The 13996-nt window shown below is 47.9% G+C and overlaps 1 long non-coding RNA gene across 1 annotated transcript in view; it reads left to right on the top strand.

Annotated features, from left to right (window-relative positions):
* Window positions 1–1306: 1306 nt before the first annotated feature.
* LOC311624084 overlaps window positions 1307–13996 on the top strand; it is a 50620-nt gene continuing 37930 nt past the window's right edge. The window contains exon 1 of the long non-coding RNA XR_014795251.1: window positions 1307–1358. This is a non-coding gene — a long non-coding RNA (uncharacterized lncRNA). The remainder of the gene's footprint in view (window positions 1359–13996) is intronic.

Here is a 13996-nt window from a genome sequence, read left to right on the forward strand (position 1 = left end):
ACACAGCAGACATTCAAGGAATTCCCGTGAGGGCACCATCCACAGAACAGAGGTCTACAGAAAGGTTGGTTTCAATCCAACTGTTACAAAGGAAAGAGACGCATGTCTGGAGAATATTACCCCAGGTCACTGATGTTGACTATCTGCTTATAGAAACATAATCTTATACAAAACATAGAGGATTTTCTTGAAATGCTTGTATAATTTAAAGTTGACTGCCTTGGGCATACACAAGTCCATGTGTAACATAAAAATCAATGTCATAGCCTATTGCTGGAACCATTGTTCTCCATTCTCCCCTCTCCCCCCCCCCTCCCCCATTAAGGGCTGGAGTAGCTCAGCACCATAAGGTTATATTGGACCCAACTCTTATTACAAAACCACCAATAAGAAATGTTGCTGTTTCAGCCTGGTCAGTGTGGCTCAGTGGTTGAGCATCAACCTATGAACCAGGAGGTCACGGTTTGATTCCCGGGCAGGGCATATGCTTTGGTTGCAGCTTGTTCCCCAGTGGGGGGCATGCAGGAGGCAGAAAGCAGCCAATAAACGATTCTCTCATCCCTGGTGTTTCTATCTCTTTCTCCCTCTCCCTTCCTTTCTGAAATCAATAAAAACATTTTTAAAAGAAAAGTTACTATTTCAAAGATTTCCTTTTTCTCAACATAATCTGATCTTTAAATCACTATAAAACTTCACTTTCTTAGCGCTTGAGGAAACTTAGAGAGAGTATTTGCTCCAGTTGATGGTAAGGTAAATGTCTTTTGGGAGAAATGAGTTTATCTGAACTAGGTGTAAGGATTTGCATGGTAAAAATAATGAAAAACTGGGGATTCTAGTGATTGCAGAGTATGGCCATTCATCCAGATCCTCAGCAAGGGCTGAGGCTTCTCTGTGCCCTCTCTGTGCTAGGCACCAAGAGTGTAGTGGTCACAGAGCCTGGCATGGTACCCATTCTTGGAGACCTCACAGGTTGATGGAGGCACTGGAAAGTAAACAACTCACTGTCGCTTCAGAGGTTATACTTTCACCTATTCTAATTCTTCTATATACGTCTCAGACACAGTCAAACTTTGAGGAAACTTGGGGGTCCTGGAATTGTCATTGAGAAACATATTTCAAAGTTGTCAGACAGTAATCTGGAATAATCAGAGTTGAAATGAAGAAAAACATGCTAAGGTCTTTCCTCGTTTCCAGGATTTTGTAATTTTTTTTTATTCATTTTCAGACCAGGAAGCTATCACTCCCCATAGCTGCTAGTGGAATGCATTTAAGGGCCCTGCTCAACGCCATCTTCCTGAGACAATCCTGATTGATCCAGTCCAGCCACAGCATGGATTCAGCCTCCCTCCATCACTATGGTAAGTCAAGAATTGCCATTTTTGTTTGTCTCCTTTCACCCATTTCCTAGCACCTCATTATTTCCTCAGCCTCTATCCTGCCTCTTCCACTAGTTTATAAAGGCAAAGAACACATGTCCTAATTTTTCTGAATTACCCTGTGCCACTTAGCAGAGTACTTTGTACCCAGGAGATGTTTGATCGATGCGCCTTTCATCCTTAGAGCCGGCACAGCCCAGCACGCACAGCTATTGTAAAATCGGTGCTGGTGATTGTCCCTCTCACTCTTTTTTCTTCAGTATCTTGGGCTCCCTGATCAAACCCAAATGTCCTTCACCTGCAATTCTTCCATTAACCCTTTTGGAGTTAGTTGACTCGTTAACCAAGGTTCAGGTGTCAGTAAGTTACTTTAAAAACTTCTTAAAACTTTGGGAAAGTTCATCTGGTTGGCATGGTTACAAAAAGGAGCTGACAATAAATAGCATGTGACGGGAAGTAATGAATTGTCCGTGACCATGAAATGTGACTTTCTCAAAGGGCTATACTCAGAAGCTGCAGGAGGAGGGGGATGTGGGGAGAGAAAAATTAACAAGACATTGTTGGTGCCAAAGAATAAGCCACTGCATATGGTGACACCATGTTGTTACCATGTCAATGGGGCAGGGGTTTTCAAGACTTGTCTGTTAAAGAGAGAGTCATGAGTCATGGAGAGAAGACCCAATGCTGGGCCAGTAGCACACTCATCACTGCTTTAACAGGCTGCAAGCAACCTGGCCAGGTAGTGGATTCATTGGTGTGAGTCCAGCTGTCATATTCCAGAACAAATAAATTGACTTGTGTTTGTGTTCTAATTTGGTTTCTAATGTGGGTGGAAAATAAACAGGGATGCTTGCCCATTTCTTCTTTCTGAAGGCAGAGCCACTACATTCCAGTTTTCTGGTTACTCTCCAGCACTTCGTGTGAAATGCAGCTGTGCATTGTGGCTGGGGCTAAGATAAAACCCGTGAGGTCAGATAGCCCCAGAAGTCGGTTTCCATTCTGGCTTAAGCAATCTGAGGCCTGTTGCTAAATATTTTACAGCCGGCTCCTTGGGACAAAAGAAAAGCCCAAGTAGTAGCGTTTCCTGATTCCCATAGAGTAAAGACTCTCATCAGTGCAGATTTCAAACTACTAACATGATGCCACTGAACGTGGAGTTGGGAAGCTGTGCACAGTCGACTCTCATGGGCTGGTGCCAGTGGCTCCAGCTCGGCACAGCCAGGACTCCCACTGTGCACCTGTGGCTGGATGTCCTGGTAAAGGGAGGCCGATTCCCTGGTCACCGTGGTGAGAAAGCATGTAGCTGTATACAAGTGTTTTGTGTTTCTTCAGAGACAGGTCTTACATTGCTAGGCAACATGTTGGGGCCAGTGTGGCCCCTTTAAGTAGGCTGACCTTATACTTTATTGTCTTGACAGGGACACTTTTGAGATAAAAGGATGTGATTTTTTAAATTTTTATTTATTTACTTTTTGTTGTTGTTAATCCTCACCTGAGGATATTTCCTCTACTGCTTTTCAGAGAGCCAAAGGGAGGGGAGGAAGAGAGGGAGAGAGACACATCTATTGGTTGCCTCCCACCTGAGCCCTGACTGGGGCCAGGGAGCAAATCCACAACCCAGGCACGTGACCTTGACCAGGAATCAAACCCGAGACCCTTTGGTGCAGGGCCAACACTCTAACCACTGACCTACACTGACTAGGCAAAAGGAATGCTATTTTATTTTTATTTTTTTTTTGGGGGGGGGCGGATGTTATTAATAGCTACAATTATCTATATATATATAAAAGGATAATATGCAAAGTGTCCCCTTGGGAGTTTGACCAATTGCTATAACATGTGCTGACCACCAGGGGGTGACTGAAGGAAGGCCCTGGCCAGCAGCTGGAAAGCCCCAATTGGCAGTGATCACCAGCCAGGCCTAGGGATCCTACTCGTGCACAAATTTAGTGCACTGGGCCTCTAGTTACTAATAATTACCAGGGTAATGGGCACAATGGAAGCATGCAGGGTAATGTGATCACTCTCCTTTAAAGCAAAGCGTGAACTTAGTAAAGAGCACCTAGCCAAGCCTCCTCTCTACTCTCCATTGCCAGGCATGGTGCTCTGCCCGTCTGGAAGAATGGTGCTCACATCCCCACTCAGCCCAGGCTGTAGCCTGCCTGGCAGGGCAGGGCAGGGATGCTTAGCTCACAGCCTGTGTATTCCAGGCTCACAGCTCCCTTCGAGGCATATTTTCAACCACTGCAAATGTTGCTTCCTGTCCAAGCAATCGTACCAGCAGCTAAGTGTTTCTCTAGTTGGTCTAAGTCCAAACTTCCTGTTCTTCTCATTAAAAAAAAAAAAAAAAAAAAAAAAAAAAAAAAGGAAAGTATGTAAGAGTCTATGGGAGTAATGAAAAATGAGTAATCCTCTGCTTTCACTACACTAACTTTACTTCTGGACCTTGCTTACGGTGTGCTGATGTGAATATTGATGGCGCCATAATCAGTGTGTGCAAACTACTGAGTGTTCTGCTTGTTTTTATTTCACACACTCATTTCCATATATTGACACATTCCACATGCTTATCATTTTTTATGGCAACATAGTACTCCATCATGTTGACACACTCTAGTTTTACATCCTGTTCTCCAAAGATAAATGTCCCAGCTTCATGCAAACTGGTTGTCGGGCCGCAGGCTGGCAGGGAGAGCACTGGCTCCCACTGTGGGAGGAACAGGGAGCACGTGGCAGGAATCAGAATTTATCAATAACGGGTGCTTTCAGTTTGGCAATCGAATCTCTAACTGGGCACTTGAGACAATGGTACACTTTTTTTCACGGTAAAGTTAATTTGTGTATGTTTTCCACTTTTATACCCCCAGCTTCTGTAAGGCTCAGACATTTAACCAAGATGCAGCTGACGTCAATGTAGGCATTGGGCAACTTCTAAGTCAGCCCTAAGAATATAGGCAATTTAATTATTAGCAGCAGAATAAAGGCTGGCAACTCTTTGGGGGCTTTCTGAGGGACACCTAGCCGCCCAGTGGTTCCTCCAAGGCCACAGCAGCTGAAGGCAGGGGATTCTTCCCGGGAGGAATAAGCCCTTGGGATGAGGGCTTAGCCGAGGGCCCTGGGTCAAAAGACCCACTTCCTCTGCATTCAGAGCCCAGCCCAGACTGGGCTATTGCTTTGAATGACTGTTGCTTGGATCCTAGGGAGGATCCATAAACAGTATAAGGGAAGACAGTGATTTTTAAGTGCAACCTGTAGCCTTGACCCTTAAAAGTGAGTTAAGTTTGATGATCTTGTTGGGGTTAAAATCTCATCTTCCGTGTAATGAACTTGCTCATTGGAGGGGTCTAGAGGGGAAATCTGACTTAACTCCCATAGTGGGGACAACGTGCCAGCCTCTGGTTTAAGCACCTTAAGTGCCTTAACTCACAAAATCCTCACTGTTGTGTGAGGTATGTACCATGATGATCCCCATTTTGTCAATGGGGAAACTGACAATGGGGAAACTGTGCTAAAATCACCGAGTTAGCATGTAGCAGATCTGGGATTTGAACCCAAGTGGTTTGGCTCCCAGGTGTATGCCTGAAATGGCCACGCCCTTCTGATGAAGTTCCAGGCCTTTCACCCAGGGGTGAGCCTGGCCCTCCTCTGCGCCTGGCCCCCTTCTGCCCCAGCCAGGCCAGGCCAGGCCAGGCCACCTTCGGCCTCAGAGGAAGCACCCCAGACAGGATGGGCAGATTCCATCCATCTAAGTCCTGTGGGCTGGACAATAGAAAACACAGCTAAAACGATTAACCCCAATTTTGCCTCTAATTTCCTTCCTAAATAGATTTCCCCCCCTGCTGATGAGATCTGTCTCAATTTGGGGCTAAGTGGGTAGGTAGGGGATTCTGGGCTTATTTAGTATCAGAAGGTCTCACATGTCTGCAGGGAAAAATATGCAGAGGGCTTATCCTCTTCAAACATGGCAGAGAAACCACAGCCTCAATTATGGTTTATCCATCCATCCATTTTTCTATCTATCTATCTATCTATCTATCTATCTATCTATCTATCATTTTTCTATCCGCCATCATTTTTGCAGAAGTTGGTAACAGCCGTGCGGAGGCCACCGATCAGGATGCAGGGTGTCACCCGCCACAGCCCTTTATGACCGTCATAAAATGCCTCTGGACAGCCCAACAGCTGATTTTCCAGGGTCTTTTTCTACTGTCTGAAGGATCAGAAAAAAATCTATCAGCTGGAGAAATTAAGCCATTTTTCTTCAGGGGAGAGAAATGGACTAGCAGGCTTTCCACATTAAAATGCTACAGTGGATTCCCGATGAATGAAAAATGGGCCTGCATAGTAATGAGACTCGAGAGAGGTTTGGGAGGTTTGTAAGTGGCTCCTGGCAGAGGTGGGGGGATAGCACATCAGCCCGGGGTCAGTCCAACCGAACTCCGGGGCTTCCACTCGGAGGCTGGTGCCAGGACCTCACCCCCTCTTTGTTCCCCTGATGGCTATTACCCCAAAAGGCTAGTCGTCCAGGCAGTTTTATTCGCAAGGTGCAATCGCTCGGCTCCTCTCTGGATTACTGTCCTTTGTTCCCTCTGGTGCCCTGAACCAGGTGTCTGATAACATCCACACTGACCTCACAACTCCCACAGTCAAGCCTATCAGAAAGAGGGGTTCGGCCTTCAGAGGGTGTGGGGCCGTCACAGAGGGGGACGTTAACCCGACTACAGGCAATTAACCCAAATCTGATCCAGGTATAATGTTCTGACTGGCCGGAAACCTAATCATGGCCCATCTAGGGACCTTAACAAATAGGAGCAGCCATTGCGATGACAGTAAGCAGGTTAATGAGAATTCACTCCAGGATGCCCGTCCAGACCCCGCCCTAGCTGGGGATCGGCTTCTAGGAGGCTTCCTATGCCACCCCCTGGTTTGCTCTGGAGTTCCTGGCTCAAAGGGACCATTTCTCACCTGCGGGTTCTTGGGGCTACTTCATCTTGTCACTGCCTTTTCCGGATGAGTCTTCTGCCTCCACTTCCTAGTGGGGCCCCATCGTGGTTAGGGGAGAACAGACCTAGCCCCGTGAATGCAAATCTCAGCTGCGGGGTGGATGGTTCGTGGCATAATGGCTCTGAGGGTCAGTTTCGTCATTGATAAGGTGGGGTGGCCATTCCCACCTGCAGAGTGCTGTGCCACCTGGCAGGTGCCCAGCAGATGGTAGCTGCTATTTCATTATGTGTCTGCCTGGCATGAGTGCAGGGGCCCGAATCCCTGCTATTGCCAAGCACTGCCTGATCTACAATGTCCACAGTCTCACCATTTTAGTTACTTATGTCTAATTTGATTTCGGAGAGCTGTACCTGCTCTTCGCCCTGAGGCCCTCTTAAAAGGCAAGTATTGCCGAAATCGGTTTGACTCAGTGGATAGAGCGTCAGTCTGCGGACTGAAAGGTCCCGGTTCGATTCCGGTCAAGGGCATGTACATTGGCTGCGGGCATATCCCCGGTGGGGGGTGTGCAGGAGGCAGCTGGTCAATGTCTCTCTCTCATCGATGTTTCTAGCTCTCTGTCCCCCTCTCTTCCTCTCTGTAAAAAATCAATAAAATATATATATATATTAAAAAAAAAAAAAAGGTAAGTATTCCTGGGAAAGGAAACACATCAGACCTGCCGTTTTCACGTCTCTCCAACAAGGCACCTGATGTTGGGGGACCCAGCAGGTTTATGGTGCTGGGTGTGTGGATCCAGCCATACAGTATTGCAAGTGTGGCATTTCTTGGAATCTTTTTCCATAGAAGTTCATGCAGAATTTTTTAAAATATATTTTTGTTGATTTCAGAGAAGAAGGGAAAGGGAGAGAGACAGAAACAGAATCATTAATCGGCTGTCTCCTGCACACCCCTTACTGGGGATCAAGCCCGCAAGCCAGGCATGTGCCCTTGAACCGGAATCGAACCTGGGACCCTTCAGTCCGCAGGCCAATGCTCTACCCACTGAGCAAAACTGGCTAGGGCTGTGCAGACTTTGAAGTCTGCTCTGTCACATCAGCATACTCCAAGTAATTTACTTAGAAAAAATACAAATTGGATGCAGCAGGAAGAGGAGCAATGATCGCCCTCCGGTGTGCTTCCCAACACTGCTCCCTAGACCTGCGGCATCAGAACCACGAGAGATCTTGGAACCTACCGCTGCCAGGCCCGGGCTGGACCTGCCGGTGCCACCCAGCCCGGTCCCCTGGAGACCAGGTCCAGTGTAGAGCGATCACAAAAGCTGCCATAGGTCAGAAGGCACTGCAGAGGCTGGGTCTTGCTTCTCTTTGGGGAGGAGGGAGAGGGCTCAGAATCCACTGCCTCTCAGAAGACAGGCTCAGGAAGGTTCTCTAGATCCGAGTCCAGGACAGAGCTTCCTGGTGATCTTAGCCAGGGCTCTCCGGAGGTGCTCCCTCACGTCTGAGGCCCCCGCAGCCCTGTGTGCTTGCTGCCCCTCCCAGGGTCAGACCCAGGGAGACAGCTTCGCGGCTGGCCGAAGCTTCCCACTTCAGGTTTTCCAGTTCACCGCCCCAGCAGCCCCAGGCCGGGTTTCTGCTGAGGCAGGTGAACCCCTGGGACTTGCCCTCTGCCCTCTGTCCCTCCGCAGGGCCAGTTGTCAAGGAGATGACAGGATTGAATTCCGAGTTGAGGGAACCAATCTTGTCTGTCTAATTTTATCTTCACTCTCTCTTCCTTCTGCTCTCCCTTCCTCCCTCTCATCCTGCCTTTTTTTTTAAAAAAAAAAAATCCCATGTAGCCATTAAAAGAATGGAGGTCGTTTGCTAAATGGTGACCAAATCATTATTTTACTAACGCAAAACCTCCTGCTGGCTTTTAGATCTCTCCCGCAGGGTTTATTTTGCATGTAACACACACAGTGCAGCCTTACACTATCGAGAGCTTCCAAGCACCTTGACAAACTCACCTGAAATCACCACCACACCCCGGGAAGACCTCTAGTTACTTGAAGGGAAAAATAGAAATGAAAAGGCAAGCTCCATAGCTAACCAGTGACTGAGCTGGGCCTGCACCCCAGGTCTCTGGCAGTTCAGAGCCGGCTGGGTCTGAGGACGGGATTCTAACCATCCTGAGGCCCCCGAGGTCGGCACCTCTGGGGACAAGGTAATTGTACGGGGTCAGCTGCAGGCACTGGGCTGCAGCTCATTTCCATGCCTGGCTCAGATGATGCTGAAGCCGAGGCAGATGACTCTGAGAGCTCATTTCCATGCCTGGCTCAGATGATGCTGAAGCCGAGGCAGATGACTCTGAGCTGGCGGGATGTGATGTCGCTGTACACTTTGTCAAAGGCTGGCCCCTCTAAGGACAGCTCTGGAACTGGTTCTTGTTTCTCCTTTCCACAGCCAGTGCTTCTGCTCACTTCAGGACAACAGAACATGGGACACATCTACAGCTCCATTCATCCGGGGATCTTAGACGTTAACTCAGATGCTTGCAAAGGAATGAAAAAAATGACATGGGCTGGGCCTACTCTGCCTCTTGGAGGGTGATGAGGGGTCAAGTTCACACAAACAGGGTCCTTTTCCATTCACCTGATACCTACAAAAAGTCTTCTGGCATCAACCCTTTTTATCCGTTATCCTTCCACAACCCAAGGGGTCTTTGCTTGTTCTTATTTTAATTTTTAGTAAAGGACTATTAGGTGGATAGAGCCCTGTGATGCCAGGACTTCGTTCAGCCCTTGCCTGGATGACAGGCCCACCTGGGGGGATGCTGACTTCCTTCTGCTGGGAACTCCCCTCTCTGGCTGCATCCCGGCTGTCTATCCCTGACGACCCTCTCCTGCTGCAGAGATGCTCAGGATCCTCACCCACATGTGAATGGCAACTATGGCTTCCTCCCACCCACGGAGACTTTCCAACTGTATCACCAGTTATTTCCAAAGGCACAAATTCTTTATAGTGTGACCTTCTGTCCCGGCTTGCCCGTGACTATCACAGTCTGATTTCCTCCCATTGATTCTGAGAGAGAGAGAGAGAGAGAGAGAGAGAGAGAGAGAGAGAGAGAGAGAGAGAGATTGGTTGCCTCCCAAACCGGGGCCGGGGAAGAAACTCACAACCTACCCTGTTTCCCCAAAAATAAAACAGTGTCTTATATTAATTTTTTCTCCCAAAGTTGTGCTAAGTCTTATTTTCAGGGGATGTCTTATCTTTCCATGCGCTAGGTCTTATTTTCGGAGGATGCCTTATTTTCGGGGAAACACGGTAGGTACATGCCCTTGATCAGGAATAGAACTTGCTTCCCTTTGGTGGGCAGGTGGAGGCGCTAACCACTGAGAACACCGGCCATGGCAAATGATTTTGACAGCATGTTGAATTGAATGTTCAATAAATTATCCCATTTGGACACTTAATGACTTGATCTCCTAATTATTGGGCTCTTGAGACAGGGCACCTTATTCATGTTACCTAAATGTGAGTGCTCCCCCCCCTCCCCACCCCCCCCACCTTCCCCAGGTACAAAGTCACCGCAGCCATGCAGGGGGAGAGAGCTGTTGTGGGGAGGCCTCTCAGAGGGCTGCCTTACTCAGGAATAGCTTCCTTTGTCTTGGTTCCCTAGAACTCGTCACAGGGCCTGGCACACATCAGAGCAGCGATTCTCAAACTTTTGGTCTCAGAACCTTTCTACAGTCTTAAAAATGTTTGAGGTCTCCAAAGAGCTTTTGTTTATGTATGGCATATCTAACATATTTAACACATTAGAAGTTAAAACTAAGGAAAACTAAAATGCATATTAATTTATTTAAAACAATAATTAGAAACGGAATAAATGTGTGGGAGTGTATAGAGAGGACATCTGCTTTGCCACTTGTGACTGTCTTCCCAGGAATTCCGCAGCTCGGACTCTGGCACATGGGGAATTTACACTCAGACTTCACCCTAGTGTTGGGAGCCTAGTTTCTCAGGGGAGACACTGCTTCCTCGGGTGCCCCAGGCAGGGGACGCAGACTTTTGCCGCATCCCTGAGCCATCGGGAGAGATTTCTCCAGTCCTCCCTTCATGAGGATGCTTCTCTTCCCTGTTTAGAGCAGCGCCTCGGGTCTGTGACGTGGGTGTCGCAAGCACCGCTGTGCAGGAGCCATGTCCGCCTGGGTCTCCAGGGCTTGTTGCCTCAATTTTATAGCCTTTTTAGGTCTCTGGTTTCGGGAGAGTTTCCTTTCTTTTCAACGTGGCTATCAATTTAAAACCATTTTCCATTCTATTTTATTCAGGACTCCTGTGAGTGTGGAGCAGGAAAGGGTCCAGGGCAGCCCCGGTGGCTATGCTGTCAGGAGTTTAAACCTTCTCTTCATGCCTGGCTGTCTCAGCACCTTAATCCTCCCTCTGATTCTGGGAGCACCAGGCTCTCTGGGTTCAAATTCTGGGTCCACCGCTGATTAACTGCGGACCTAGGGAAGGTAACTCACCTGTTTCTCATCTGTACAGTGAGGACAATCATAACACTGACCTCCCTGGCTGATAGAAAGGTTGAACAGTTTGTTCTGGTAAAATCTTAGAATGGTTCTGAAACTGTTACCTGCCCTGTGAGTAGCTGGCTTGAAGTCATTATTGCTAGCTTTCTCCTAATAAAAGATTCAACTCTTAGAAAATATGGCCCATTGAGTTTCCACCATGGACCCGCCCCCCGTGTGTTTAGTTTACTCAATTCTTACCTCGCTGTCATATTGGAGAAGAAGTGCCAGACCTGGAGTCCGAACAGATCAGTTTTGACGGCCCGCTGTCTTGGGAGGATGGTCTGCTGGAAGAAATCTATCTTCCAGCACGAGGGACCATATTTCTTTGATAAAAATTTAAACATTAACAAAGAAAAGGAGGCATTTTTGATTTGGCTTTCTTCTGTGATTTTTATGAGAGTTTTTGTCTGGGTCACTTTTGCATTCATTTTTTACTAAAGAGAATATTACTTCCTGGCAGACTCTCCTAGGAAACATTTTTAAGTATTTCTGAGGGATGCTAAGTAGCTGATGAGTTTCTCCTCCTGACAGAGTGAGGTAAGTGCCCTGTCACCCAGCCTAGACTTCCTGGGCTCCCTGGCACCCGCCGCCTGTGCCAGGCTGCGGAGACATTTGCCACAGATGGGCATCACTCTTAGAGCGTGGGCCCTGGGGCAACTTCAGGGAGTAAGGATCATTGGACACATGAACTTCTATTTCATGCTTGGTGGAAAGCGATTGGGGGTCAGTGAGGATGTTATCCCTCTATCAGGTACTCGTTCAGCACCTACTATGTGCCAGACATCAGCACCCAGAAGGCAATCACTGTTTCCAATTTCCTAGACATTCTCTCAAAGTATTTATACCAGCACACACACACATACACACACACACACACACACACACACACACTGTTGTATACCTGGATTTTTCACTTAACATCATATATCATAGTTCATTTCATATCAGTATATCTGCTGCAGTATAGTTGCCTCATTCTTTGAATAACTGCATAATATTCCACCACATGGACAAACCATATTTTATGTGAAAAGTCCCCTAATGGTTTGGAGTTAGGTTCTTTCCAATTAATAAAAAATGCTGCAGTGTATAGCCTTGTCCACAAGTCTCACAGATGTGGGAATATATCAGGTCCTGTGAGAAGTAGAATCATTGGGGAACCATTTAAAAAAAGTAACTCACCTTTCCTAAAGGTGACAGCATGCCATTAAATGAACTGATGGGAAGTGGGGAAACTGTGTCAGACAGCATGGCCCTGGTGCTTTATTTTAGTCAGATAATTTGCCGGCCGACCTTGGGCAAATCCTTTAACTTCTTTGAAACGTAGTTTCTTCATTTGCAAAATGGATCATTGGGTCATTCAAGGCGGTGAAACCTCTGTGCACCTGTACACCTCTAAAGCAGGTGCTGTCCTGCGATGCAGTGTGGCACCTCCCCTCAACTCCAGGGCTGCTCCTGTTGAGCCCTGTGAGGTGCTGGCTTTAGTTCTGAGAGCTACCAAGGGGGTCAGCACACTCTGTTGCCAGCCTCCATCCTGCAGGTGAAGGTGGTGCCGGGTAAATGGCCCTGAAGAGTCGAGCAACCCACCTGGACCCTACCTAATCCCAGCTGTGTCACAGCGGGACGTCCTCTCCTCCTGTAGAACCTCACTCCATGGTTGCCTAGATGAACCCAGAGTGAGGTTTCAGGATCCCAGAGGGCACCCTTTGCAGGATACACGTGTCTTTACTATGTTTAATTTCCCAACGGGTTTCCTGCCTTCCTGTGGTCAATATTTTCTCAGGAGTGTGGGCCGACTGGGAGCCCTGGGGAGAGAGGGAGGAGAGAGAACTGCCTGTGGGAAAGATTAGGCTAATCCCCATGAGCCAGCATGGCCACTGCTGAATTGCTTCTTAGGATCAGTCTGTGGTGCTCTAGTGAGAGGTAATTATTTATTGCCCTGAGCTTCCCCAAGGGTCTGGTTATTCAGGAAACACTGAAAGAGTGTGGGCGCTAGTGCAAGATCCAAGCAACCTGGAGCGAGTCCACGGACCGAGGCTTTCAATCTCTCCATGATCAGCAGCAGGGACTAGTGGCCAAACAAGACTTGGTTCATGAAAGTCTAGTGCTGGTTGGTTATGTACACATCACCTTAAGTAATAAGCTTTGCTCATAGTTTTTAGCTCAAGTTCAGGGGAGAGGAGGGGACAGGGGAAACAGAGAAAGAGACAGGGTCTTAGCAAGGAGATTTGACTGGCAGAGATTGTGCAGAGTTCAGAAACATGAATGAGTAGAATTAGCTTTTGTATCTGAGCTTCTTACCTCACTAAGAAAAAGTCTCACCTTTCACCTGAGCAGATTGGTCACCATGGCCATGCCCCAATTTTCATTCATCTTCAGATAAAGGGAACTCTCCACACTCACACAATTCTAGCGTGGGGAAGGAATCCCCCATGTCCCCTTCCCAACCCCTCCCAAAACAGGCCTCCCGCCCTCAGCCTTCAGTGGCAGAGGCTTCCTGGAGCTCTGTCCTGGGTGCCTAGTCTGTCTCTTAGCACATACTTGAAATCCCTGGAAAGTTCCTTTACGGAAAGTTGTTCTTCACGTCAGACATTTCCCCTATAGTCACCAAGTGGAACTCAGCTCTTCTCTCTTCCAGAGCTTTCTTCCTTGGCTCTGCCCATTCTTTGCACAGTCTTTGCACATCTTCTCACCTCCTTCTTTGTGACCTGGATTTTCTATGCTCATGGACTCCGTGGCCTCTGGCCCTTGTCCAGATGCCCGACCTGCAGGCTAAACCTTTGGAAGAAGAACCATCAAGGCTCTCCCAAGGGGCTAAGATGTGGACTCTCAAAGGAAGCCTCTGCTGAGCTACAGGTTCCTTGGCACCACAGCCTCCCCTCTGCTGTGCTTGGTAGCTTTCTTCTCCTTGGTTCTTTTCTAGCTCCTGGGACCCTAACCCCATGGCTCCCTCCCTTGGCTCGGCAGTGTCACCTTCTTAGTTGACTTCACTGGTCAGTCGGCAGCATGAATGAGTGGTCTCACTCTGTTTAGCTGGTGTCTAACTTTACAGCTTAGTTCTTCTCACATTGGCTGACCTCCCAGAGGACCCAGCCTGCTCCATAGTCTGCGTGGGAGGGTGGGGAAT

The sequence above is a fragment of the Pipistrellus hanaki genome, assembly GCF_964339955.1.
Source record: "Pipistrellus hanaki genome assembly, chromosome: 6".
NCBI lineage: Eukaryota > Metazoa > Chordata > Mammalia > Chiroptera > Vespertilionidae > Pipistrellus > Pipistrellus hanaki.